Genomic DNA, 24,392 nt, shown 5'->3' with positions numbered 1-24,392 from the left:
CCACTGATACTAGAAAATCTGCAGGCAGTCAGGAAGAGCAAATATCAAAGGCTGGCATTCAAATAAGCATACCCGATATGGCTGTTTGTCCAAAGCTTAGCCAAACTACTCAGACTCACTCAGACTGCCAGAAGAAACCCTTCAGAAGCCAGAATTCACCACACTGGAATATGGCTACCAGGACATTTTGAGTATTTACACAGTCTGGAACTGGATCCTAGGAATGGAGAAAGGGATCTTGCTCTACCTTTGCAAGACCAAAACATTTTTTTCTTATTCTAGCAGAGTACAACAGACTTCTGCTTTTACTCCGCTACAATACGGCAGGAGGCGGCCATGGACTGCCTGCAGACCCTACAACCACAGGGTTATTTCTTTCCACCCAGTGGCTTTTGCTTCTCCTGTTTAAAGAACCGTGGCACTGGGGACACCCTAAAACCAACTGCACCACAGGATAATTACACACAGAGATGATGACTTCGCCTCCAAAAATGGAGGGAACATGCAAGGGGGACAGCACATGGTGCCTGCGGAAGGAATGAGGAAAGTGTTGAGCCAAGTGAATCACTTTTGCTACCAATGTTTGCCATCCCCACCTCACGCTACACCCTGTGCATGCACATCCTCCTGTAGCACTCAAGTCTCTCCTGCTCTTCGAATTCCTTTGCTGCAGAACATAGTAGTCAGTCCTTTTATGTTATTTTAGAGTAGAAAGTAAAGACTTTGGTCCTATAAAGTTCTCCCATGACATTATTGACCTTATTACTCTTTATGCTACTCCAGTTTCCATAAGAAGGAAAAAAGTAGTTAAGAAATTCTCAAGTGATTCAAACAAGTACTGTGTTCATCTTCAGAAATGACTGGCATCACCTTAAGATCAAAATATCTACCCGTTCACTATAGAAAGGCTTTATAGCTTGAAGTTCTATATAGATAACACTTCAGCAGCACAATCTTTTTTTTTTTCCACCAAAAAGAATCAAGAAAAGCATCAGAAATATTTGCAGCAGGCACCTAATGCTAATTCTAGCTTTCCTTGCAAGCAATTTTCTCTAAATTAGTCTTGAAAGCATCACAGTTTGTTGAGGTAGGGAACAATATAAATTAACAAAGTTGTGGCAGCCTAGGGAGGGAGGGATTGAGAGAAATAAGGAGGCAATATTTAGCTGTTGAAAGTAGAGGCTGCGAAGAAAAACAAGATGCATTACACTGATTAAATAATACACGAGTTGGCACGCAACAGAACTCATGCATTACATTTGCAACCTTATGTTTTGCTTTAATAACTGAGGCTAGACAAAACAATTGGACTGTAGCTGTACCATGCTGCATGCCAGACCTTACTTGCTTTGATCTATGGAATAGTAAAAATATTGAAGAGAAAGTTTGAAGACAATGTGAGTGATGCTCACAGCTTTTTAAGCTTGGAATTTGGTGGTTAGTGCATTAAGCATTACTCACTTTCAGAACAAAGTGGAAAGTTAACACAAATTGGCAGATGACTAACTGTCCAAGAAACAGATTACTGAATGAATCACTGACTCTACTTTTAGTCTAATAATAAGACAAACTAAGAGGAACAAGGAGGGGAAAAAAAGACAAAAAAACTTCTTTGCAGAGTGCTTTTATTTGTACTGCCTGCAAATTACCAGCTACGACAAACTACGTTAACAGTTTTATAATTTACAGTGAGTTTTACATTGGGGTTAGCTCATCAACATGCCTCATGATTAATTCAAACCATCAATTAATCTGGATTTCTGTAAAAAGAATTCTCCACCATACTTTTTCGCAGCACACATGTAATAACAATTACAGGAATAAGTGAAGGGATTGGAAATGAAGTTAAATTTCTGAGTAGCCTGAGAAGTATTTGGCAGGTTATGGGTTCAACATATATATGTACTTCAGGCACAGCAGATACCTGAAGTTTACCTGAAGCAGAATTTAGGTCTCCCTGCTCAAGAGCATGCCTTAGCCAAAAGTCTGCAGACACTTTGATTTTTGCTAGTCAAGTTCTGGGCAAAAGTTTGGCTAATACGGATGGCCAGCATTCAGCTTTGCATAAAATTACCACAGGTGCTGCTCAGGAACACAGAACAGCAGCAGTGCCCACCCGCTCCTGAACAACAGCTGACCTACTCCAGCAGTCACGCAGGCTGAAGACACACGTGACATCTTGAGCTCATCTGGGTTTGCCACCTGGCAAAGGCCCTGTGCCCCTACAGCTCACCTCACAGAATCATAGAATAGTTGGGGTTGGAAGGGACCTTAAAGCCCACCCAGTTCCAACCCCCCTGCCATGGGCAGGAACACCTCCCACTAGACCAGGCTGCCCATGGCCCCATCCAACCTGGCCTTGAACACCTCGAGGGATGGGGCATCCACAGCTTCCCTGGGCAACCAGTTCCAGTGTCTCACCTCTCTCATGGTGAAGAACTTCCTCCTTACGTCTAGTCTAAATTTGCCCTTCTCCAATTTGTAGCCATTCCCCCGCACCCTATCACTCCATGTCTTTGTAAGAAGTCCCTTGTAGGGACTTTCTTGTAGGCCCCCTTCAGGTACTGGAGAGTTGCTATAAGGTCTCCTCAAAGCCTTCTCTTCTAGAGGCTGAACGACCCCAACTCTCTCAGCTTCTCCTCTTATGGGAGGTGCTCCAGCCCTCTGATCATCTTTGTAGCCCTCCTTTGGACTCATTCCAACAGTTCCATATCCTTCTTACGTTGAGGATTCCAGAACTGGACACAAGAGAGAAAGAGAGAGGCAGAAACACCTCCCTTGCCTTCCTGGCCACGCTTCTTTTGATGCAGCCCAGGATACGGTTGGCCTTCTGGGCTGCAAGTGCACACTGGTGGCTCATGTTGAGCTTCTCACCAATGAGCACCCTCAACTCATTTCCTGCAGGGCGGCTCTCAATTCACATCATCTCCCATCCTGTACTGAAACTGCAGGTTGCTCCAACTCAGGTGTAGGACCCTGCACTTGGCCTTGTTGAACCTCATGAGGTTCACACTGGCCCACTTCTCCAGCTTGTCCAACCACATTGGTCTCTTACATTCTCTGCATGATTTCCTACACCTGGGGACTGAGCGCTCTTGCGCTTTATGGAAAGCATTCTTAAATATTTGCCAGCTCTGTTCCATTCCCTTGTTCCCGAGGACCATGTTCCAGGGGGTCCTACTGAGTAACTCTTTAAAGAGCTGGAAGTCTGCTTTCCTGAAATTTAGGGTCCTGACTACACTCCTTGCTTGCCCCATATCCCTCAGGACCTTGAGCTCCACTGACGTGCGATCACTGCAGCCCAGAATGGCCCTGATCTTGATGTCACTGATGAGTTCACTTGTATTAGTAACCACCAGGTCCAGTACTGCATCCCCTTGGGTGGGGGTCTCAATTAGCTGGATTGAGAAATTATCTTCAATGCACTCCAGGAGTCTCCTGAATTGCCTATATCTTGCTGTGCTACTTTTTCAGCATGTGTCGGGGTGGTTGAAGTCCCCCAGTAGGATGAGAGCTTGCGAGCATGAAGCCTCCTGTAGCCGGAGGAAGAAGACTTCATCAATTGTCTCTCCTTGATCAGGTGGCCTGTAGTATACACCAACCACAAGGTTCCTGTTGGTTCCTCGGTCTTTTATTCTGACCCAAAAGCTTTCAACCTGTTTGTGGCTACTCTTTCTGATATAGAGGGCAATGCCTCCACCCCTCCTTCCCAGTCTGTCCCTTCTGAACAGCCTGCAGCCATCAATAGCCATGCTCCAGTCATGGGACTTGTCTCACCAAGTTTCCATGATAGCAACTAGATCGTAGCTTTCTAGTAGCATGGTAGCTTCCAGCTCCTCCTGTTTGTTGCCCAAGCTTTGTGCGTTTGCAAAGAGGCACATCAGCTGGGCTGGTGGCTGCATTGCCTTCTTGGTGGAAGACCCTTTATTTACTTCAGGGTGTTTTGCAGAAATTTCCTTCCTGGCACCTACTACCTCAGGAGCCTCCTGCTCTCACAAGCTGCTGAGCCCACCCTTCTGACGAGGCCCACCCCTGTTTGCACACTCCTGTTCACAGTGCTCCGGTCACCGGTGCTCCCCAGGGACCTTTTAAATCTTCCACAGTTGCTTCCAGGACTGCCCCCACCCCCGCATCAGCCATGACATAGGAGCTGCCACTCCTGGGAGTTCGGAGCCACCCACCCCTACTCCCTCCAGGGTTCCAGGGCTTCCCTCGCTCCGGCAATTACCTCTTCGCCTTGTTCTATTGCTTGGCTGCAGCACTTACCATGTCTGCCACCAATCCATGCTGATTGAGCTCACCCCACTTTTAGCTCTGCTGTTCTTTGGACCTGTGGTCTTACTCATTGTATTGTCTAGAAAAGCAATCATGGCTAAGAAAATGGTAAGCTGATGCTAGGCTGGAAGGCTGAATTAGCTCAGCAAACTCCAACAAGTGCACAGCCAAGCAGGACCTCCTAATTTCACCCAGCAGCACAAGGGATTACCAGACTCCATCCTTCATTTGAGCAAATTCAAGCAGCTCTGATCATCTGCTGAACCCGTTACACAACAACTCTGAGTGCACACACTCGCCATCATCCCCGGTGTGATAAAAGGTTGCAAGGAAGACCTGAAGGTCTACGACTGCAGCCATCTGGAAAAAAAACTCTCCATGGTCACCCAGTCTGCTCATCCTCTCAACTACAACTTAAGTTTAAAACTTAAATTCACAAGAGCTTATCACAGCTGGGAGACAGTCAACATGATCAGGTCACATCAGGCCAGGATCAACCAGAATCAGTTGGGAATAACAACAGGTAATTGCATATCTGCAAAAGATAGTACTTTTGCATTTTGTCAATGGGGAAGACTTGCTTGCTCGAGTTCTCTTTCCCTCTTTTCTTTCAACTGCCTGTTAGAAACACAAGCCAAAACTAATTGACCCAAGCCTCTCATGCCCTGGCAAGCTCTTACTGCCAAGTTACAGGTTAGGCTGGGCGCAGGCTCCTAATGCTTTTCCGCAGTACCCCATCACATTGCAAAAGCAAGACAAGAGTGACTTTCAGGAGATGGGGCATGATACTGTGATGATCATTGCAATTTGGGGGCCAGCTGTCCCATGGTCAACTCTAGGTCTTTTAAAAAATTTTGGTTTAATTTGATCTCTCATCCAGGTCCTTGCCAGACTGCACAGTAAACTTAACCAGCACAAAACTAACTCTGCATATACAGTGAATAATCTGCCAATTTAGCTCTCAGGGCTGGCCCACTGTGGCACGAGAGGGGTGCCAGGGCGAGCACAATGAAAGGACAGGAGATGACGCAGAGCAGAATCAGTCTCAAAATTAAATAGTAACAGTGTCTGTTGCCCTTCACAGGTCCAGCCCTCAGTGATTCTGGACACAAGTCCTACTTCCAAGTCAGCAGAGCTCAGAACATCATGAGATTTAGACATGTTATTCATTATACACGACCCAGCCTTCATGACACTTCTGATGACAAGATTTTCTAAAGACAAGCTGAAATCAGAGCTCTGATCCTAAGTCCTCTTCAACTCTGAATAACCACTGACACCATATTTCGCAATCCTTACCGACTGTGCTTCTGTGAACTTCAGTAAAAACTGTGCATAAATAAACCCCTTAAGCTGGAAGTTTGCCTTTTCTACTATAACAATCTGAAAATAGTAAAATCTGTCTTATTGTTGCCATGTAACAAACAACTGGATTTTCACATGTTTCAAAGTTATGTCTCCACAGGCTTCTGCACTTCTATTTTTAGTGCGCCTCTCACAGCAAGAAGCTACAAGACAAAGATTGTCCATCACACTCTGATTATAGAGGAAACTAACAAACACATTCAAAGTTTTCAGCAAAATCCAAATTAACTACATAAATATATTTAATTATTTTGTGGTAAAGGATGCCCATTAACACCAAAGGAACTGGGATAGGCCAAGATTTACTGAGGATCTGCCCCAGAATGGATTTTGTAAAAAGCACACTCTGCTTTTAAAGTAGAATAATAAGAAACAAAGAACCATCACATCCTTATAAAGAGTAACTTACTAGTATAAATATTGCAACAACAGAGAAAGTAAACACAGAGGCTTCATAAATGTTGGAATTTTCACTCTAACAGGGAAGAAAAGACTACCTCTGCTTCATTCGTAGTCTTTAAATCTTAAAGCAACACAGGCAACTTGAAAGCAGGCAGCAATGCTGTATACTAATGCAGCAGAGCAGGAGACACTGATTGGACTACCATTAGAATACCTTGCATGAAAGAATTAAAATTTGATACATACTGCAAAGAGGGCATGTTCTGCTTATATGAAGACAAAATAACCTTGTGTTCTACCAGGTACAGTTTCAAACAAAATGCAGAATGCTCTAGAGGTTGCTCTGGTGCACTGAACATGGGGCAGGGTCTTTACAAAAAGATTTCATTCTTATAGGTAAACAGTTAAAGGCGTGCCAGCGCATTTGAAAACTATTACTTAAAAAAAAAAAAAAAAAAAGAGAGAGAGAATTTAATACATCACTTTCTGATTTGCACTTTTTTCAGTATCACTTTCAGTACTGGAAAACGTGCGTTTCCTCCTAAGTAATGACAGACATATCCTGTAGTTGTCATTTATTCTTCAACTCCTATTTTCCATTTACTTTCCTCTCCGGATCCTCTGACCCCAACTCAAACAGCAATGCAGGTCACTCAGCAATCTTACTGTCCTTTCTTTACTGGAGTGAAAGAGAGGTAGAGAACAGCAACTCGGCAAGATGAGATAGTGTGCCAAGTCTTCCTCAGTTCGACACAAATAGATTCTATTTTCCAGATGTGCATCTTTGACATCAAAGCTAAATGTCGGCAATCCTCACTGCAGTGAAATGAGAAACACTGAGGAGACAAGAGAGGGGAAGATTTTAGCACCGCAAGCAGCGGTATGATTAGGGTTTTTTTGAGGGTGAAAGACCTTTCACTGTTGTACAGCAAGTCACTAAAGCTTCCATAAGTTTAAAAGAAAAAAGAAATCTCAAAGTAATATTTTCCAACCTTTCACTAGGAGTAGGGGCCAAAACCACATTTTAAAGGTCTTTCACAGATTTATTATTAGAAGTAGAAACCCTACTGATACCGATGAGTCATTTGTATTGGCGGAAACCAAGAACACCCATTTTCTTCATGTGTTATGAAGTTCTCGATGTGGTTTTCTATTCATTACTGGTCAAAGTAGTTGACTAAAACCAAAACAAGTGACAAGAACTCACCTTATTGTTATTGAAGCCTGTTTTACATCAGCTGATTTTGTTTATCACCCTTCTAGAGATCACTTATCTTTCGCCCCATTCCGCAAAAAGAAGAAAAACACAAAAGACGACTACGAATCTAAACTCTGTGACTGTAAGTCCAGAATGGCAGACAGAGGACTCACTCTGGTTCTGCAGAGGCTTTTGTTATTGAGCAAGAAAAGAAAAAGAAAGAAGTGAAAGGAAAAAAAACCAAACACACAAAGATCAGTTAAAAATCATCAGTCAGCCAAAGCTACCGTTTTAGGATTCTTATGAGTAATCAGAAAGGAGTCTGTAAATAAAGAAGCAGTTGCACAAGAGTGTAAGTTTTCATCTTCAAGTAAATGAAGGAATCCTTCCATGCTAACAGCCAATGTTATTTGCCACACAGAAGATAAAAACTAGATTAAGAAATAGAAAAATTTTGAAAATTAAAGAGAGCTAAAACCAGGTTTTTAAAGTTTAAACAGAATTCCATGCTGACTTTAAAGATCATTTCTGCCATAAAAAGGAGTGGAGGGTAGAAGACTGTACAGTTTGCAATTGGCAAGGGAAAATACAAATAATATGCTGGACTTGATGTATCCAGATTGGGAACAACATTCAACGTTATTTTTTGCTTTTTTGTAAAATCTCATTCACAAAAAAAAAAAAACCAAACCAAAATAAATCCCAGAGGTTTAGTTCTGCTTAACATTTGTAGCATCCAGAGATGCACTTCAAGCACAACCTTCACAGCGGTGCAATGAATTTCTGCTTTACACTATGCAGCTAGCAGAATAGCAGCCCGGCAGAATTACAGTGTACTTTGATATTACCGGAGAAGAAAACCACAGCAAAGCAGTGACCGGAGAACAGAAAATAACCTTTGAACAACAGCTTGGCACTGAGTCTCTCTGCCTGCACCTCCTATTGTGGATCGTTTATAGCGAGGGTAGCTCCAAGCTGCACCAGACACGTGAGTCAGCAAGAGCAGCTTGTAGGAAACTGCTGACATGTTCAATTGCTCACACATACACTGAACACACCTACCCACTAAATAAAAAACAGGCTGCACGCAATCGGGGTAAAGGAACACCTCCACACCTACAGTTCCTGTTTTCCTAGTTCAGGTTTAAATTTTAAAGCGATCGCTAATAAAGACAAAAAAAGAAACCCTCAGTGGACATCAGCTATAATAAGTAGCTATGATTAAGTCTCAAGGGTCATTTTGTTTATTTAAACAGACGTAACCGCTTTTCCTCTTTTCAAAAAACAAAATTGCTGCTCCGCAGCCCAGAAGCTCTGCTCGGTGACAAGCAGTAAACAGTTCCTGTTTTTCTTTAGCGGGGAGAATCCTTTTGAACCTATGTACTAAACCCCATCTACCCATCACAGCCCGCTGAGTGTTTTCAAAGCTCAAAGCGAAAAAAAAGAAAAGCTTCCAGCTTCAATTTCAACTCCCACTAAGGGTAAACTGGAAATTCCCAGTTTTTTTGTTCCTAACAGCTTTTCAAGCATCTGCTCAGTTGATACAAGACCAGAGAAAGTTGTATGCAAATTACAGATCTTGGGAATAAATCTGGGAAGATCTGACCCTTTTCATACTAAAAAGAGGATGAAAACTTCGTACCTCAAGTCCGTGTGCTGCTAGCCACTGTAAGCATTGCCACCACCTCCTTCTCTTTCTTTGAGGCACTCAATCTGAAATGTCCCAGCTTGGTCTGAGGGCAGGTTTGCACCAGCAGGCATAAACAGTAAAGAGGGAGCAGAAGTAGAGGAGACTGGGGAGGAATGCACAGAGGGGCTGCACCCCTGCCAGTCCCTCACCCATGCAGGAGCTGCACTTCAGCGTCCACCACACTCAGACAACCTGTTTCAAGCCAAACAAGGACACCTCTAACAATCTGCTGAGATGCCCGTACAGTGCAGCTAGTGTTCTTCAGGTTGTTGCTGTGGGTCTTTCTGCATAAAGATCAATACAATCAAGCAGAGGAGTCTTCTGAGTCAATTTAGATGGACTGAAGTTCTGCCGTATAGGTAAACTTTTAGCATAAAGGTTTTGCTGAACTTATTCCCTTCTTCCTTTTTATATATGTTCTGAACATGTGGTTGCTCTTTGATCAATACTATTAGTTCTAGTAGCTTAGGAGCTTTGAGTCCATTACTGGCCACAAAGACATTTGTATGCATTCCACTGCTTGCCTGCTTTAAAATTATAATTCACAGTCCAAGAGTGGCACAGTAAGTACTGCTCTTTTCAATTCACTATAAAGATGTTTCTGCCTAACTAAAAAGCAAAATGAACACACTGCAACTCAGCTGGCTATATTCATGCATTTTACATCTTCTTGATGCAAGCTTCAAATGAACGTGTAGTATTCAGACAGCTGCCAAGATTAATGTATTTTGGCTGAATTTAAAGGAATGACAACCATTTTTTTTGTAAACAGCTGAATAAGCAGTTTGAGCGCTACTCTGGAAAAACTTAGCCAGTTAAATCTACTGTCCATTCAGCTACTACAACCAAATCATTTAGGCAACCCCTCAAATATCAGTAAAGAACAACAATGTCAGAAAGACTATTTTCCACATTCTCTTAAAGCATTTGTAGTCAGAAGAAACACTGAAAGCAGCAGGACTTCACTTGGACTTAGAGAAAACTGTAAATCCAAATTTTCTTCAACACATTAATGGAATGATTGGTATATTTCCCCTCATATAGCTCAACTCGGAAATCACTATTATACGATCATCACACCCAAAATAATCTGAGTTAGAAATTCAGATCCAGAGGTAAAAGACGGAAGCATGCATGCCTTTAAACATAAGTCAGATCGCTAAACACTACAGGTATGTTCGTGAAACCTGTGAACTGAGAGGCCATTCAGAGAGCATTCCTTTCAGTAAACAGGCACGTACATTTTTATTTGAATATATAAACTGTTGTTCATACTACCTAAATGAAAATTACAAGAGTGTCTGCTCATGTCACACAATAAATGCTTTTTTGTAACTTTTATAATTTTTTTATAACAACAGTTCATTACATAAAAATGTCATTACTAACAAAATGACTATTTTGCGTATATTAATGTTGCACATCCCATTTTTAGCTTAGTGCCATAGATGTCTCTTAGCTATGCTCTAGGAGGTCTCCTTTTTATCTGTGTGTATCTGAAGTCCTACCCAAAAAGAATGTGACAGGCACACAATGAGAAAACATCTCTTCTTATTCTTCTTATTCTTATTGGATTTGTTTTTTTTAAAGAAACGTGATTGCCGATTAATTTTTTTCATAGCTAATGATATTTTTAGAGAAAACTTTGAGGAAAATAATTGGGAACCGTTCTCAGCCTTGCTAAGAAAAATAGCTATTGTACTTCAAAATATCATGCAATGAAAGTTTTAAAATATGCAAGGGTGAGCAATTTCTGTCACATTTCCACACTACACGTCATCTAGATGGGGTTTAATTTTCAACTCTCTTTTGTCACTAATTACGCACATGCAGAAAGACGCACGAGACTGCTATACAGTACAGGAATTTTATTAAGCTCATTAATTTCAATGAGACTCTGAGGCCTTCTATAATGCTGAATTTCCACATATTTCCACATGTCAATGCCTGTTTATTGGGATTTGGACTGGTATTCTAAGCTAGCAACTCATATGCTATCTCTAACTTTCCTTCGTGCCCAGCACAGAAGAGCAGACAATGTTTTCTTGCTGCAAAATGAATGAGAGTAAGCAAAGGAGGAAGGAGACGAGGGCGTCCCACCTACACCACCAGCTCATCCTGACAGTGTGCATGACATAAGTACCAACAGATATTCCAGATGTGCCTCCAGATCAGAAAAGGACTAGGAATACCTGTCCTAGCACTGTTTTCTAGTGTGAGATATCCAGACAATAAACAATTGCTGATGATTAACCAGCTGGCATCTGTCAGTGTCTGCATCAGTCATTACGTGCTGCATGCACCTTTCCCATCCAATCTTCGTAATTTTAAAAGTTTGTTTGTTTTTTAAAAAGGTAGTTGTTTAAGTACAAATTACACAGCAGAGTTGCCCAGCATTGCCCAGAAATGCACACTCTGCATCCATGGAGCATTCCTGCAAAGGATCTCTAAATATCCTGACAACCACCCTATCTGCAAAATCACTAGTGACCTCTCTTGCCCACTTGACAGTTCAGTATTTGAATGGCTCTTCCAGTGTTACAGCGTAAGCTACCAGGAAAACTAGACCTATGATCTTGATTTTTCAATCCTCTACTTTTCCAATTAGTCACGGCTTCCTTCCATTTCTTGCGGAGCACCTTCAGAACAGCCTTTGAAGCTGGAGGGTCACATGTGAAAAATGATGCTGAAAGCAGAGGTTCAATACATCGCAGGGATGTACAATGTCAATTCGTTTTGCCGCACAAGTGCCCAGGTCCCACTGATGGGGGCCAGGAGGGTGGATACAAAAGGTAACACAGGTTTTTAAAAGAACAAGCCCACAGGTGAAGCGGAATTTTATTTCTATCTGTCAGATGTAAAGACTCCTAAAACACTGGTTTAAGGCTACTGCTACAGCAGCTCGCATAGACAACACATTAACGCACAACCTTATCATTTTATTCTACTCATCTTGTCATATGCAATTATCTCAAATTTCAGTATTTACACACCTGAAGAAGTCAATTTACCCAAGCACCGCCACCCTCTTCAAACTGCAAAGCATTCCACCATTTACAGCAGAATCTCAGACAATTCCCAGCCTGAAAATAACAACTCGTTTCTAGCTTGAGCCATAGAATACCAAATAAAGAAAAGGAAAAGTTTCGCGACAGTCCCAAAGTCTTTGAAAAGGTGCTTTCATCACGAAAACACTGACACGGCTTCAACCAAATCGAACGGCAACACTGTCCAACGTCCTAAAGAGTAATTCTAATAAGATGTCATCCCTGCCCCACGTTTATTATTCAAGAATGAAGAACGTGCTTCGCTCCAGAGCTGCCAGGGCTTCAGCAACAAGGGCACAATGATCTCACGACAACTGAAGCGCTTTGAGCAAGACACCCGCTGCATTACAAAAATAGCCTGCTCCACAAAAGGAGAGGCATGATTTCACACTTAGCGTCTTTCATGACAGCCAGCGTTTTCGCGGCGCGCTGCCTTGCCTACACGCTACGTTTTAACGATCCAAGAAACTGTTATCGGAGTTCACATCTCCCTCCGAACCCTACCAAAAAAAAAAAAAAGAAAAAAAAAAAGGGGGGGGACGGGGACGACGACAAACACACGACACCGGGGGGACGCGGTGCCCGCTGGCTCCGAGCGGCTGCAGGTGGCCGGGAGAAGGCGCCGGGACGGGGCTCCCGGCGGAGCGGGATGCGGAGCGGGGTGCGGAGCGGGGTGCGGAGCGGGGTGCGGAGCGGGGTGCGGAGCGGGGTGAGGGTGGCGCACGGACTCGAACCCGCGCACGGCCGGGAACGGGCGCCCGCCGCGTACTCCCCGTTACGCAACGCGCGTGTTTTCCCACTTCAAGGAATGAGCACGCCTGCAAAAAAAAGGGGGTGCAGCCCCCACTCGGGGCTAACCCCGCGCAACAGCTGCTCAGGGAAAGGAGGAGAAGGAGGAGGAGGGGGACACCCACGCTGCCCCCCCCTCCCCTGCCCAGCCTCCCCCCAAAACTTCGCCCTCTCCCCGGCGGGGCTGCACTCACCTCGCCTCCGCGCAACTTTCGGGGTCTCCCTCTCGCTGCAGCCTGGGAATGGGGGGGGAAAAGGCTTTGGAGCGGGGTGGAGCGGGCCCGCGGAATGGGGGGGAGAGGGGGGGAGGCTGTTACGGCTGAGGAGGTTTGGGGAAGGGGGGGGGGGGGTTCGCTCTTGTTGTTGCCGCTGCTGTTGTTTCGGAAATTCTTATTAATATTTCCCTGCGGTCAGAAACCTGCACCCTCCCCCCCCCCACCAAAGGAAAAAAAAACCACCCCGACCCAGACGCTCATCACATGGCGATTGCTTTGAACCAGCTGCTTCCAGAGCCAAAGTCTTGCGGAGAAAAATAAAGGGGGAAGGGAGGGAAGGAGGGAGGGGGCTGGCAGCGGGGCCGGGGGAGGAGAGAAAGCCGCAGCGGAGGGAGGGAGGGAGGCGGGGGGTGGGAGCGGCACCGCGGCGGCTGTGTCGCTGCCGGAGCGGCACCCGCGGCCGGTGTCAGCCCGGCGGAGGAGGGGAGGCGGCGCTGCTGCCGCTGCTGCCGCTGCCGGGCTCCGCCGCCGCCTCGGCCCGCGCCGCCCCCGCCCCTCAATCGCTACATTGTTGACATTCGCAGGCTGACGTCACCCTGCCCTCCCCGCCCCGCTCCATTCACAACCGCGCTACGCCAACGGCGCAGGGCCCGCCGCCTCCGCCGGCCGCCGCCCCTGCGCGCAGAGAGCGCCGTACGGCCGCTCCGCCAATAGCGGCGCCGCTGGCGGAGCGACCGCCCCGCCCCGGAGCGGGGGGCGCAGGCGCGAGAGCGCGGGGAGGGGGCGAGGGAGGTGGCGGGGGGGGGGCGGGGGGGGGGGGGCTGGGGGCGGACGCGGGCGCTCTCCCGCGCTTCCCGAGGGGAGCGCGCGTGGCAGGGCGCGCGCCTGTGCCTGGGTGTGCGCGCGCATGTGTGTGAGTGGGGGGGGGGGGGTGCGCCTGGGTGTGTGCGCGCATGTATGGATGTGTGTGTGCGTGTGCCTGTGTGCCTGGGTGTGTTTGTGACTGTGTGTGTGCTTCTGTGTGTGCGTGTGCCTCTGTGTGTGTGTGCGCGCATGTATGCATGTGTGTATGCATGTGCCTCTGTGCCTCTGTGACTGTGTGTGTGTGCATCTGTGTGTAAATGTGCCTGGGTGTGTGCCTGTGTGCCTCTGTGTGTGCATGTGCGTGTGTGCGCCTGTGTGTGCATGTATGCATGTGTGTATGCGTGTGCCTGTGTGCCTCTGTGTGTGTCTTTGTGCGTGCATGTGCCTGTGTGTGTGTGTGTGCCTGTATATGTGTGTGTGTGCCTGTGTGAGTGTGCCTGTGCCTCTGTGTGTGTCTGTGTGTGTGCACGTGCCTGTGTTCGTGTGGGCCTGTGTATGTGTGTGTGTGCATGTATGCATGTGTGCCTCTGTGTGTTTGTGACAGTGTGTACCTCTGTGTGTGTGCATGTATGCATGTGTGTATGCGTGTGCCTGTGTGCCTGTGTGTGTGTGCCTGTACCTCTGTGTCTGTGTGTGTGCATGTGCCTGTGTGTGTGTGCGTGTGTGCATGTATGCATGTGTGCCTGTGTGTGTTTGTGTTGGTGTATGTGCATCTGTGTGTGCCTGTGTGTATATGCCTGTGCCGGTGTGCGTGTGTGCGTGTGTATGAGTGTCTGTGAATGTATGTGTGCGCCTGTGTGCGCCTGTGTGTATCTGCCTCAGTGTGTGTGTGTGCGCATGTGCCTATGTGCGTGTATGTCTGTGTGTCTGTGCATGTGCACCTGTGAGTGTGTGTCTCTGTGTGTGCATGTGCCTGTATGTGTGTGCCTGTGTATGTGTGCATGTATGCATGTATGCCTGTGTGTGTTTGTGACTGTGTGTGCTTCTGTGTGTGTGTCTGTGTGTCTGTGTGTACATGCCGGTGCTGGTGTGCATGTGTGAGTGTGTATGTATGTCTGTGCATGTATGTGTGTGCCTGTGTATCTGCCTCAGTGTGTGTACGCGCCTGTGCCTATGTGTGTGTATGTCTCTGTGCGTGTGCCTGTGAGTGTGTGTTTGTGTGCATGTGCCTGTGTGCACACCTGTGAGTGTGTGTGTACGCCTGTGCATGTCTGTGTGTGCATGTGTGTGTGCATGTGTGTGCCAGTGGGTGTGCGTGTGCATACGCACGTGTGTGTATATGCCTGTGCGTGCACCTGTGCGTGTATGTATGTGCCTGTATGCGCATGTCTGTATGTGTGTGCCTGCATGCGCACCTTTGTGTGTGTGTGTGACTGCGCACGCCTGTGAGTATACATGCCTGTGTGTGCATGTGTGCGTCTCTGTGTGTTTCTGTGCATCTGTGTGTATGTGCATGTGTATTTGTGTGTGTGTGTATGCGCCTGCGCATGCGTTTGTGCGCACGCCTGTGTGTGTGCTTGTGCGTGCACGTGTGTATACATGCATGTGCACGTGTCTGTTTACGTGTGCGCATGTATTTGTGCGTGTCTGTACGTCTGTGCATGCGCACGTGTATTTGTGCCTGTGTGCGCTTGTGCATGCGCGTGTGTTTGTGCATCTCTGTGCATCTGTATTGTGTGTGTGTGCGTCTCTCGGCTCTTGTCCACGTGTATGGGGGGTTCCGCAGGGGCCTCTGGGAGCTGCACTCCGCTGCCCCCGCAGAATCCCCAGGTTGGAAAAGACCTCTTAGATCATTGAGTCCAACCACTCCTCTCTGCCACTAAACTGGGTCCCTAAGCACCCTGCTTTGCGTTGTGTCCAACAGTGATTGGGTCAAGCCCTGCCGAGCGTCACGAGAATGAAGAAGCGCTCCCGAGGCTAAAACCAAAACCCATACCCCACTGAGCCTTCCCAGCACGAGAGGGTTGGTTGTTCTTCGAGTGTAAGGTGCCTGTTGCAGAGCCCTTTCCCACCCTATTCTTCCCTTTGCCAAGCGGGAATCTGCGATCCCTGCAAATTATTCCGGTGCCGGCTGCCAGAACCCAAATGCCACAAGACATGAAATGCAGTCGGGAGAGCCGGTAAATGAATAAACTGCATTCTCCAAGCCCGAGTTGTTCAGCAGGGCTGGGGCAGGAAAACATAAAGATGAAAGACGGCTGATAAAAAGGAAAGTTAGAAAATAAATGATTCACAGTAGGGGCCGTGAGGGAGATTATCTCTGGGGACATCTCTAATTAAAGGGCGTTGGATAACTAGAGGGTTACATTTTCTTGGGTCAATGATCTTGAAAAAGAAATTGCAGTTGCAGTGAATGTCAATAAAGACTGGTGGTGACCTACTGCTAACAAAAGCGCGTTCAGTAATTAACATGTGCATGTTTGTTATTTTTTCTGTTTGTCAGTTTGTATTGTATGTTTTCATCCTCTGTTTCCCCCTTTCACTACAGGCAGATGATATATAGTGTTTTCCATCTTTTAGAGGGGAGCAGTTTCTGTGAAGTTATTTTGCTTGTGTCTTCTCCTGAAACTGCAGCAGGTGCGTTGGGCTACCTGCGTTTTCCAAGTACACTAATCTACAGAAAACTATGCAAATGCTGTGTGCTAACACAAAATCATGTCTTTCTATGTCACAACAAATATATTGTCACTTTTCAGAAGCCTAGTTCTCCCCTTGCTTGCATTTTGCACGGCTGTCTGCTTGTGGAAAGGGAAAAGCATTTTAGTTCAGCAGCACCTTAGCCTTCCTTCTCTCTGCGATGTGTGGCTGCAGGATAGCAGCCCACTGGAGAATTCGACTCATAAACTTCCCTTTCCCTTTCCAAGTAATGTTCATAGAAAGCCTTGCTGACAAGTGCCACTTAGGTTCTGGTTCTGCGGACATATATATAGTGTTAAGCACATAAAAAGTCTGACAGTGTGTAAGGGGACTTGTCATGTGTTTAAATGCTGGCAGGACTGAGTCTCCTTGTTGCCTTGTTTTTCCTACCGACGCACAAAAAAAAGATTTTGTATTGGCATGAGAGATAAAAATACTATATTGAGAGGGACAGAGGGAGAAAAATAAGCCATGCAGCGTTTGTAATTCTTTACTTAGCACACTATGTGCCTATTGTGCCACTGCTTTCTAAGTGCACATAGTCTGCTATTTACAACACGCTACGGGAGATGCGGCTCCTGGAAGTCAAAGCTGGCCAAACCGAAAAATCGACAAAGCACTCTATAAACCTCTGCCCATAGCACACATTTCTGAAAGGCACAATAATTGCCATTTATCTTACTGGCCAATATTTCAAAATGGAGGAAAAATAAAGTAAAAACGTCCATTTTAGATTTTAAAATTCTGTTTACTCTATGATGAAATTTGCAGTGACTTCAATGTGAAGCCGATCACGCTTGTGCAGGACGGAAACTGGCACAGAATGAAAGAAGCCGGAGCTAAGCAGGGATTGGTGCATAGCTTTTTGAAACATCACCAAGCACCTCTGTGCAGCTTTTGCTACCCAAATACTATTAATAATTTCATGACCAACTCATTATGGAAGATAGAGGTCAGATTCCTGTATCATTTGGATTGTGATTTTATTGTGGTTGTTGTATCTGCATATGACGCTAGAAAATTGAGGAAAAACTAAACAGAGTTGATTTTCAAAGGCAGAAAGATTATTACATTAATTGAAAGAAACCTACTGTTTTAAAATTGTATTTTTATATTGCATTTTAATGCACTGGCTTCCCAATTCATTCCCAGACTGCTTATATTCTAGCAACAAATTCAGACTGATCATGTTTCCACTGCAATCAGCTATGTTCATGCCTTAGTTTTTGTACACCTAACTATTTCCGGACCATTTTGTTGATGTACAGCCAAACATACAATCCAGACAAATATGAATTATTTGGAGAGATGCCATATATGGCGTCTTAGAATGATCCACAATTTGTCAAGCAATGAAAACAAAATAAGGTAAGAATAAATGTGAAGAGATGTAATTTAGAAGTTATCTCATGAATAGTTGAGGGAAACCTCATTTTGAATGCTGCAACACTCTTCTCAAGAAAAGGCTACATCAACACATTCAAAAACTGGTTTTAGCTCAGATCTGTGGACAAATTTCCTAGTTAAACGGTATCTTCAATAACGTCTTAATTAGATGGTTTCTGCACATGCTGTCACTGCTGTGACTTCATCGCTTGGACCGCCTGGTTAAGCTTATAGCATTTGACCTACTTTTCAATGTTTTCTTTATGGATAACACAAAACTTTCCAGAATATTTGAATTATGAATATCTATTTCAATCATGTTTCATATGTAAACTTAAAAGATTTTCAATGACATCCAATGTTGTAAAATATGTCCCAACATACCTTTCTGAGATCTCCCTTGCATATCAATCTCATAACTTGAGTAGTCTTAATAGTGCCACTTGTTGGAGAGCTCTGTGTATTGCAAGGTATTTTAATCGTGTATTTATAAAAACAAACCGTTTTTTTCTGGTAATAGGTCATTCCTAATTTTTAGTGCTTTGGGAAGAGATGAAAGTACTGCACAGAAAAATTTTTGTTGCAGTCTCGGCTTCAACCATGCTGACTCAAAGACTCTATGAATGAGCAACGTGTTAGTGGATCTTATGCAACTTGATCTTTACATTGGTAATGAAGGAATGAGAAAGGAAAAACGAGGACAAACTTTTTTTTAATTGAGGAAATTGTCATTTCCTTCCAAAGCACATTTTACCCTGCAGCAGCTGAGAGAAAAAGATCAGCTTTCCTGGATAAACCCTGCTTCTGTGCGCAGATCTAAGTAATTATTAATAATTATGCACATATTCTCCTGGGTTGTGCAGGTAGAATTCATGAAATTGCATCATTTTCTTTGCAGTGATTAAGAAATACACACTTGATTACTGATTATGCTGCAGGCACCGTATGTCTTTTCGCAACCAAATTCTAACACACCCCAGGTACATTGCATTTCCAGGAGCGCTGACAGTACAAACAGCACGCCCTGAGTCAGTGGCTGTGACGGCTACGAAGGAAAAATTGTCATGGTGCTTGATATCAAAGATTCACAAGGTAATGTCTCCACAGCATGGCTTGACATCACATCAAAAGCTCCACAAAGGAACATTTTCCATGCACAGAGCATCAGATCTCCAGCATGATATTTTGAGAAGCTGGCAAGATATAATATTTGAAAGATATTGAAGTATTAACAAGGCATTGTTGCTGGGGCTGAAACTGTAGGGTCAGGAAGCAAGGCAGGAAAAAATGGCAGGCAATGGCTTTTAAAAATATAGATGTAGACTACATCATAGAAAGGGAAATTAAGGAGCAGTTGGCTTCATATGTCAAGAAATCAAGGCTCAGGAATCATTAAGGTTTGCGCGCTATGTCCAAAACATGTTCTGTGGTCACTAAGTCAGACAATAGGGTCTTCTCTAGTGTTTATCTTTTTCATAAAAAGATAACTAAACTGTTCAGATCGTCTGCTTGCTGGAGTTGCCACAGGTTGGTTTGACATATAGTAATTTGGCAAAAGTAGTTGCAGCACCTATGCTAAGCAAATACGATGAATGGCCAATGGATTATTCTTCCCATTGTTTCTGTAGAAGGTCAAAATTTGTCAGCCCCAAGCAAACATGGCTAGCAGCCTTCTGGTGTCTTGAAGTTCAGTGCCGTGAGAGACAGTTCAAACAGAGCCCCCAGCAAGTCCTGGAGATAGCCAAGGAGGTTAAGGCTTTGTCCTTGCCAATTTTGTCTTTATATCGGTGTTGCTTTCTGAGAGCTTCATTAGCTCTGTTACTGCTTTCATTTTTTTTTTTAAACTTTGTATGTTCATTACTATTTGCAATTTGTGAGTAAAGTTCTTGAATTTGCATTTGGAATTGCATCTTAAAATATAATGTAAAGATGTCTGGCAAATTCCCTTATTCTGCAGGTCAGGATGATCCCAGAGTCTGTTTCCAACAGCAAGTGTATCCATAATGATGTACTTAAACTTCAGTTCATATTCCCTTATCACTAAGAATCAGTGTAGGCAAATCAGCTCCAAAAGTCATTTGAGGGCAATTGTGGACAAAACTCAACTTTGTTTTAGCTTAGCCTGCTCAAAAGCCTTGTAATCTATTTTTTCAACAACCTTCTGTCTTTAAAGTTATCCAGAAAAGTGAATATATCTGCAGCAAACCATGAGAGTGTAGACAAAATACCTGCCTTGGCAAGGCTGTCCTTCTTCAAAACAAGGGATGTACAAGAAGGTTAGAAAAGAGCTCCTTTCTCTTGAGCACTGATCAGGGAGGGAAAACATCTGGGACTGGACAACAATGAGGGCACAAAGAGGTTAATCCAGATATGATGGAGCACTGTCTATGCTCTAGACAGTAAATATCAGTCGTGAGACTTCTTCCATTCAAGAGCACAGAGCTATTTCTGTGCAGTTTAGGTCCCAGTTCTGATACGTCAGAGGATACCAGTAATCTGGCGAGATTTAATTCAAAATAGTGATCTTGGGAAGTAACAGGATGGATAAACAAAAAAAAAACCAACCTATTCCCTGAGGAGAAATTACTATTTTTAAGGAGACTTCTACTCTGCATAGCATTTAATATCAATGAGAATTTATGCACATGCACCAGCGCATAAATCCTGACTAGATCCACTGATCTAGATCCAGATCCATTAATTAGGGTGAAAGTCTCATTGTAATTGTTACTCACAAACAAAGACACTGAATTCGTAACAGCTCTGACTTTCTAGTACTCATGATTCTGTTTTGAGTGGGTAACTTTTAATAGAGGCTTCATGCAAAAAGAATTCTTTCCTTCCAGGCTGGACTATGCAGCTACAGCGCAGGACATCTTGCTGTTATCATAAGAGAGTTGTGAGGAATTTCTTCAGAACTGGTAGTGGTGGTGGTATGTCTAACTGGATTCCTGGCTTTTACTTATACCTCTGGTGACCTCTCCCTTGGTCCTCTGTGCTGGGCTATCGTCGTGGCAGCTGTGTGCTTTCTTTGCCTCTGCAGGAGGAGATGTACTTTGCTGAGCGCACTGCTGCCGCAGCATAAGGAGGTATTTCTGGTGATGAGTCATGCCAAACGTAGCAGATGGTGGGAAACGTGAAGCCATTAAGACAATGCCACGCTCGTAGGACTGCAAGAAGGGATTGGGACACTAGGGTTGGGCAGTGGAGGTGGAGGGGAGGAGAAAGCAGAGTTCAAAGCCACCAGCTTTGATAAAGCCCAGCGGTGGTAGATGCTGCTGCCCATCAGTGTGTCTTTGGAGGGAAAGGTGGGAAGTGACACAACAACAACATATGGGAATGTAAAATATAAGAGGTGAGTCTGATCTTCATGTAGTTTAATAATAATGCATGCTTCAAGTAGCTGAAACATGACTGGAGTATAAGAAGGCTTGTGGAATTTGGAGATGGCTTTTGGAAGAGCAGAAGTCAGAGAAGGACCAGTGGGAAGGCAGTGGGGAATACAAAAAACACAGATACGTTTGCACTCAGCAGGCACACAGTGACTGAATTGGTATGGTGGCTTCCACTATCTCTGACGGCTTTGGAGTACCTTGCACTTTAAGCAAGGACTGTGACAGAAATTATATTTCTGTAAGGGTGAAGATGGATGTTCCCATACAGAGGGATTTATAAGCAACATGAATTTATTTTTTTTTTGTTGGTAGACAGTGTTGCTGAAGTGTTAGCACTTAAGGCAGAGGTCAGGTCTCTGTTATTTTTCTGTCTTAGAGGTGAAAGCAGAGTGCATTGGCTTGCAGCGTGTGATTATAATTTTTTTTTGTAGCTGCAGCAAATAATTGTGACCCCTGATTACTGGAGTGATTTAAAACTGCTCTTTGCTATGTTAACTTGAAGTTGTGAACTACAAAGGTCTGCTGTGAATAGCATATAAATAGAAAAGGGGCTCTGCTGGAACTCGCTATTATGTTTGAAGTTGGCAGAAGCTAGAGATTGAAAAGACCCACTAGTGCACTGAATGAATTCATTGCACATGCAAGACAGAAACTCCTTGCACAGTGATATCCTTCCTACTTTTCTCAGGAAAAAGAAAACATGTTGAGATGTTTCTGGAGTAAACACTTTGACACAATGCAATCCATTAGCATGTCCACATTCTTACCTGGTCTGTTACCTAGGTAATTTTTGCATGGAATGTGCAGTGGCAGAATGACTAAAAAGTTAAAGCTTCATGTAGAACAAAGATGATTTATTATATATTTCTCTTTCACTGAAAGAGAACATTATTCCACTGCTGTTGCAGTTCTGGTGTTCTTTGAATAATTGTTTACGAGGTTGAAAATATTATTTTTTTTTTAAACAAAAGTCCAACAAAACATTCTTTAGCAACCTACTATGTCTGAAATTCACATAATGATACGAGTAAAAGCTTGAAAGTGGTCAGTAAGGAAACAGAAATTTGGTGATATTTGATTACCCCAAGCGCACGTGCACAAACACACACAAAAAGTCAAAGGCTGCAAAGAGTGACAAGCAAATTCCACGAGAAGAAAATTCAGTCACCTAATAATTGAACTTAATTTAACTAAATGTGTAGTCCAAGAAACATTTTTCTCTTTTTAAACGGACTTCCATGGGAAGTTGGTAGAGTTCCTCAAAGGAATTGACTTGCTAGCTGCAATTTATGTATGGTACAGCCTGCTTTTGTCTTTAGTGTATGAAATTTGGTCTAGTTTGTCATGACTACTTTCTTTGTTAAAAAGTAAAATGCACATTGGGCAAATGTTCTATGGCAATTTGCATAAAAAGTGATGACAAAGAGCAATTAATTCCTCATTATTATGCAGTGAAATGCTACTTTGCTCCTAAGTGACTGTAGAGGAGGGCTTTTTCTCTGTGTGTAAATCTGTTGCAGCATTGTTCTAAAAATAGTACTTAAGAGCCCTCTGCACTCTTTATAAATCAGGGTCTTTGACACTCCGTGTGATTCTCCACAGAGAGATTTTTCTCACACATGCTGAACACTACAAGTATTGCCCCAAATGTTCATCACAATAATAAGCATCAGAATTTTGTTAGATAAAGCAAGATAGAGGAATTTAATATTTTGCCAAATTAGATCTCTATCCTTTTTATCTGGAGATCAGTATTCAAAATACACTCAGATCACACACAAATAGAAACATATTCCTACCACACACAGCTAGTCTGTACAGAACAAAGAGTCAAGATATTGTTTTCTATGAAGGCTTGATTCTGAGTACAGATTTCATTACCAGCTCACCATAGGATAATGAAATTCCTTCAGGGCAAAGATGAGGTACATCAAAGAGGCAGCGTGGAGAGGCAGACTTTGTTAGTGCATGCTCTGTCACCTGCGTTACTGGTCCTTGCCTGCCTTTAATTTGTAAGGAAATGCTAGTAATTCAAACCCTTTTATTGGACCAACTTATATTTATATATAGTCATGCATGCATGTATGTGCATACGCATATGCACACAGAAATACATATTTTTCAAAATACAAAACCTTCTGGAAGTTGCGTGATTTCTTTGTAGCTGACATAATTAATAATTAATTTCTTGCTAGTAAAAGTAACCCATGTAGATCCTAAAAGCATCTTTGCATTTGGTAAGTAAACACTGTCTGCACTGTGTAGATAAATAACCCTTCATGCAACTTTGCCTTTTTATTTCTGTAGCAATTCAGAGTGACTTTAGTGCATATGGAAATGAGAGGCAAATATTCGGTAAGACCAGGAGCTGCTGAAGGCATGAATCACCACAGTTTTCCCACAAAGCTTTGCCAATATGGGAACAAAAGGGTTGCCCTACAGAAGCACATCACGGGTCTATCTAGTCCGGCATCCTGCCTCTGGCAGCAGCCAGTAACTGATGCTTCAGAGCAAATCAAAACCACAGCAAGCACCTAGCTAATTATGAGATGCTATGTGTGGAGGAAAAAAAGGTTGATCCTGACTCACAAGAGAGCAGTTTATGCCCTGAAGCGTGAAGTTTGATTTCCCTTGTATTCGTTTGCTTAACTCACACAGTTGCAAATAAAATTTATGCTTAAAAGAGTTTCTAATCCTTTCTTGGATCCTAATCAACAATCCGCCTCAATAATCTGAGTTACCAGGAAGTTCTTGGGGCTGAACACACATTGCATGGAACCTTTGTGCTTTGCTTGTTTAGGGAGAGTTTTCGAGCCTTCGACTAACACTCACTGCCCTGAGGAGCAGACCTAATTGTCTAGATGAAAAATACCCAAGCTACCACTCCCTTCCTCTTAAGTCCTCCCTAACTGAAGCAGTTAATTCTTTCCCACCCCCTACTTGCAAAACGATTGCTTTAGGTAGATTACTGTTGCTGGCACAGGGCAGTGGCTCCCGCTTTCTAGCCTTCTAGGAGGTTTGGACAGGTTCCTCTGTGTGTCTCACCTCGGTACGAGAGGTCTACCTACAGGCTGAGGATGCTGCCTGGCCATATTTTCTCCTGCTGTTGCCAAGAAGAGGGCACTGACA

The 24,392-nt window shown here is 44.0% G+C and overlaps 1 protein-coding gene across 3 annotated transcripts in view; it reads right to left on the bottom strand.

Annotated features, from left to right (window-relative positions):
* BACH2 (BTB domain and CNC homolog 2) overlaps window positions 1-13,454 on the bottom strand; it is a 196,213-nt gene extending 182,759 nt beyond the window's left edge. For 2 of the 3 annotated variants that reach the window (XM_069851245.1, XM_069851242.1), the window contains exon 1: window positions 12,961-13,454. The gene's annotated coding sequence lies outside the window, so the exon portion shown is untranslated. Of the gene's footprint in view, window positions 1-7,249; window positions 7,349-12,960 lie in introns of those variants that run through there. The other variant, XM_069851244.1, reaches the window with a different exon arrangement.
* Window positions 13,455-24,392: the final 10,938 nt, after the last annotated feature.

The sequence above is a fragment of the Phaenicophaeus curvirostris genome, chromosome 2 (genome assembly GCF_032191515.1).
Source record: "Phaenicophaeus curvirostris isolate KB17595 chromosome 2, BPBGC_Pcur_1.0, whole genome shotgun sequence".
Lineage (NCBI taxonomy): Eukaryota > Metazoa > Chordata > Aves > Cuculiformes > Cuculidae > Phaenicophaeus > Phaenicophaeus curvirostris.
The sequence above is the reverse complement of the archived record's forward strand: the minus strand, read 5'-3'. Positions and strand labels throughout refer to the sequence as shown.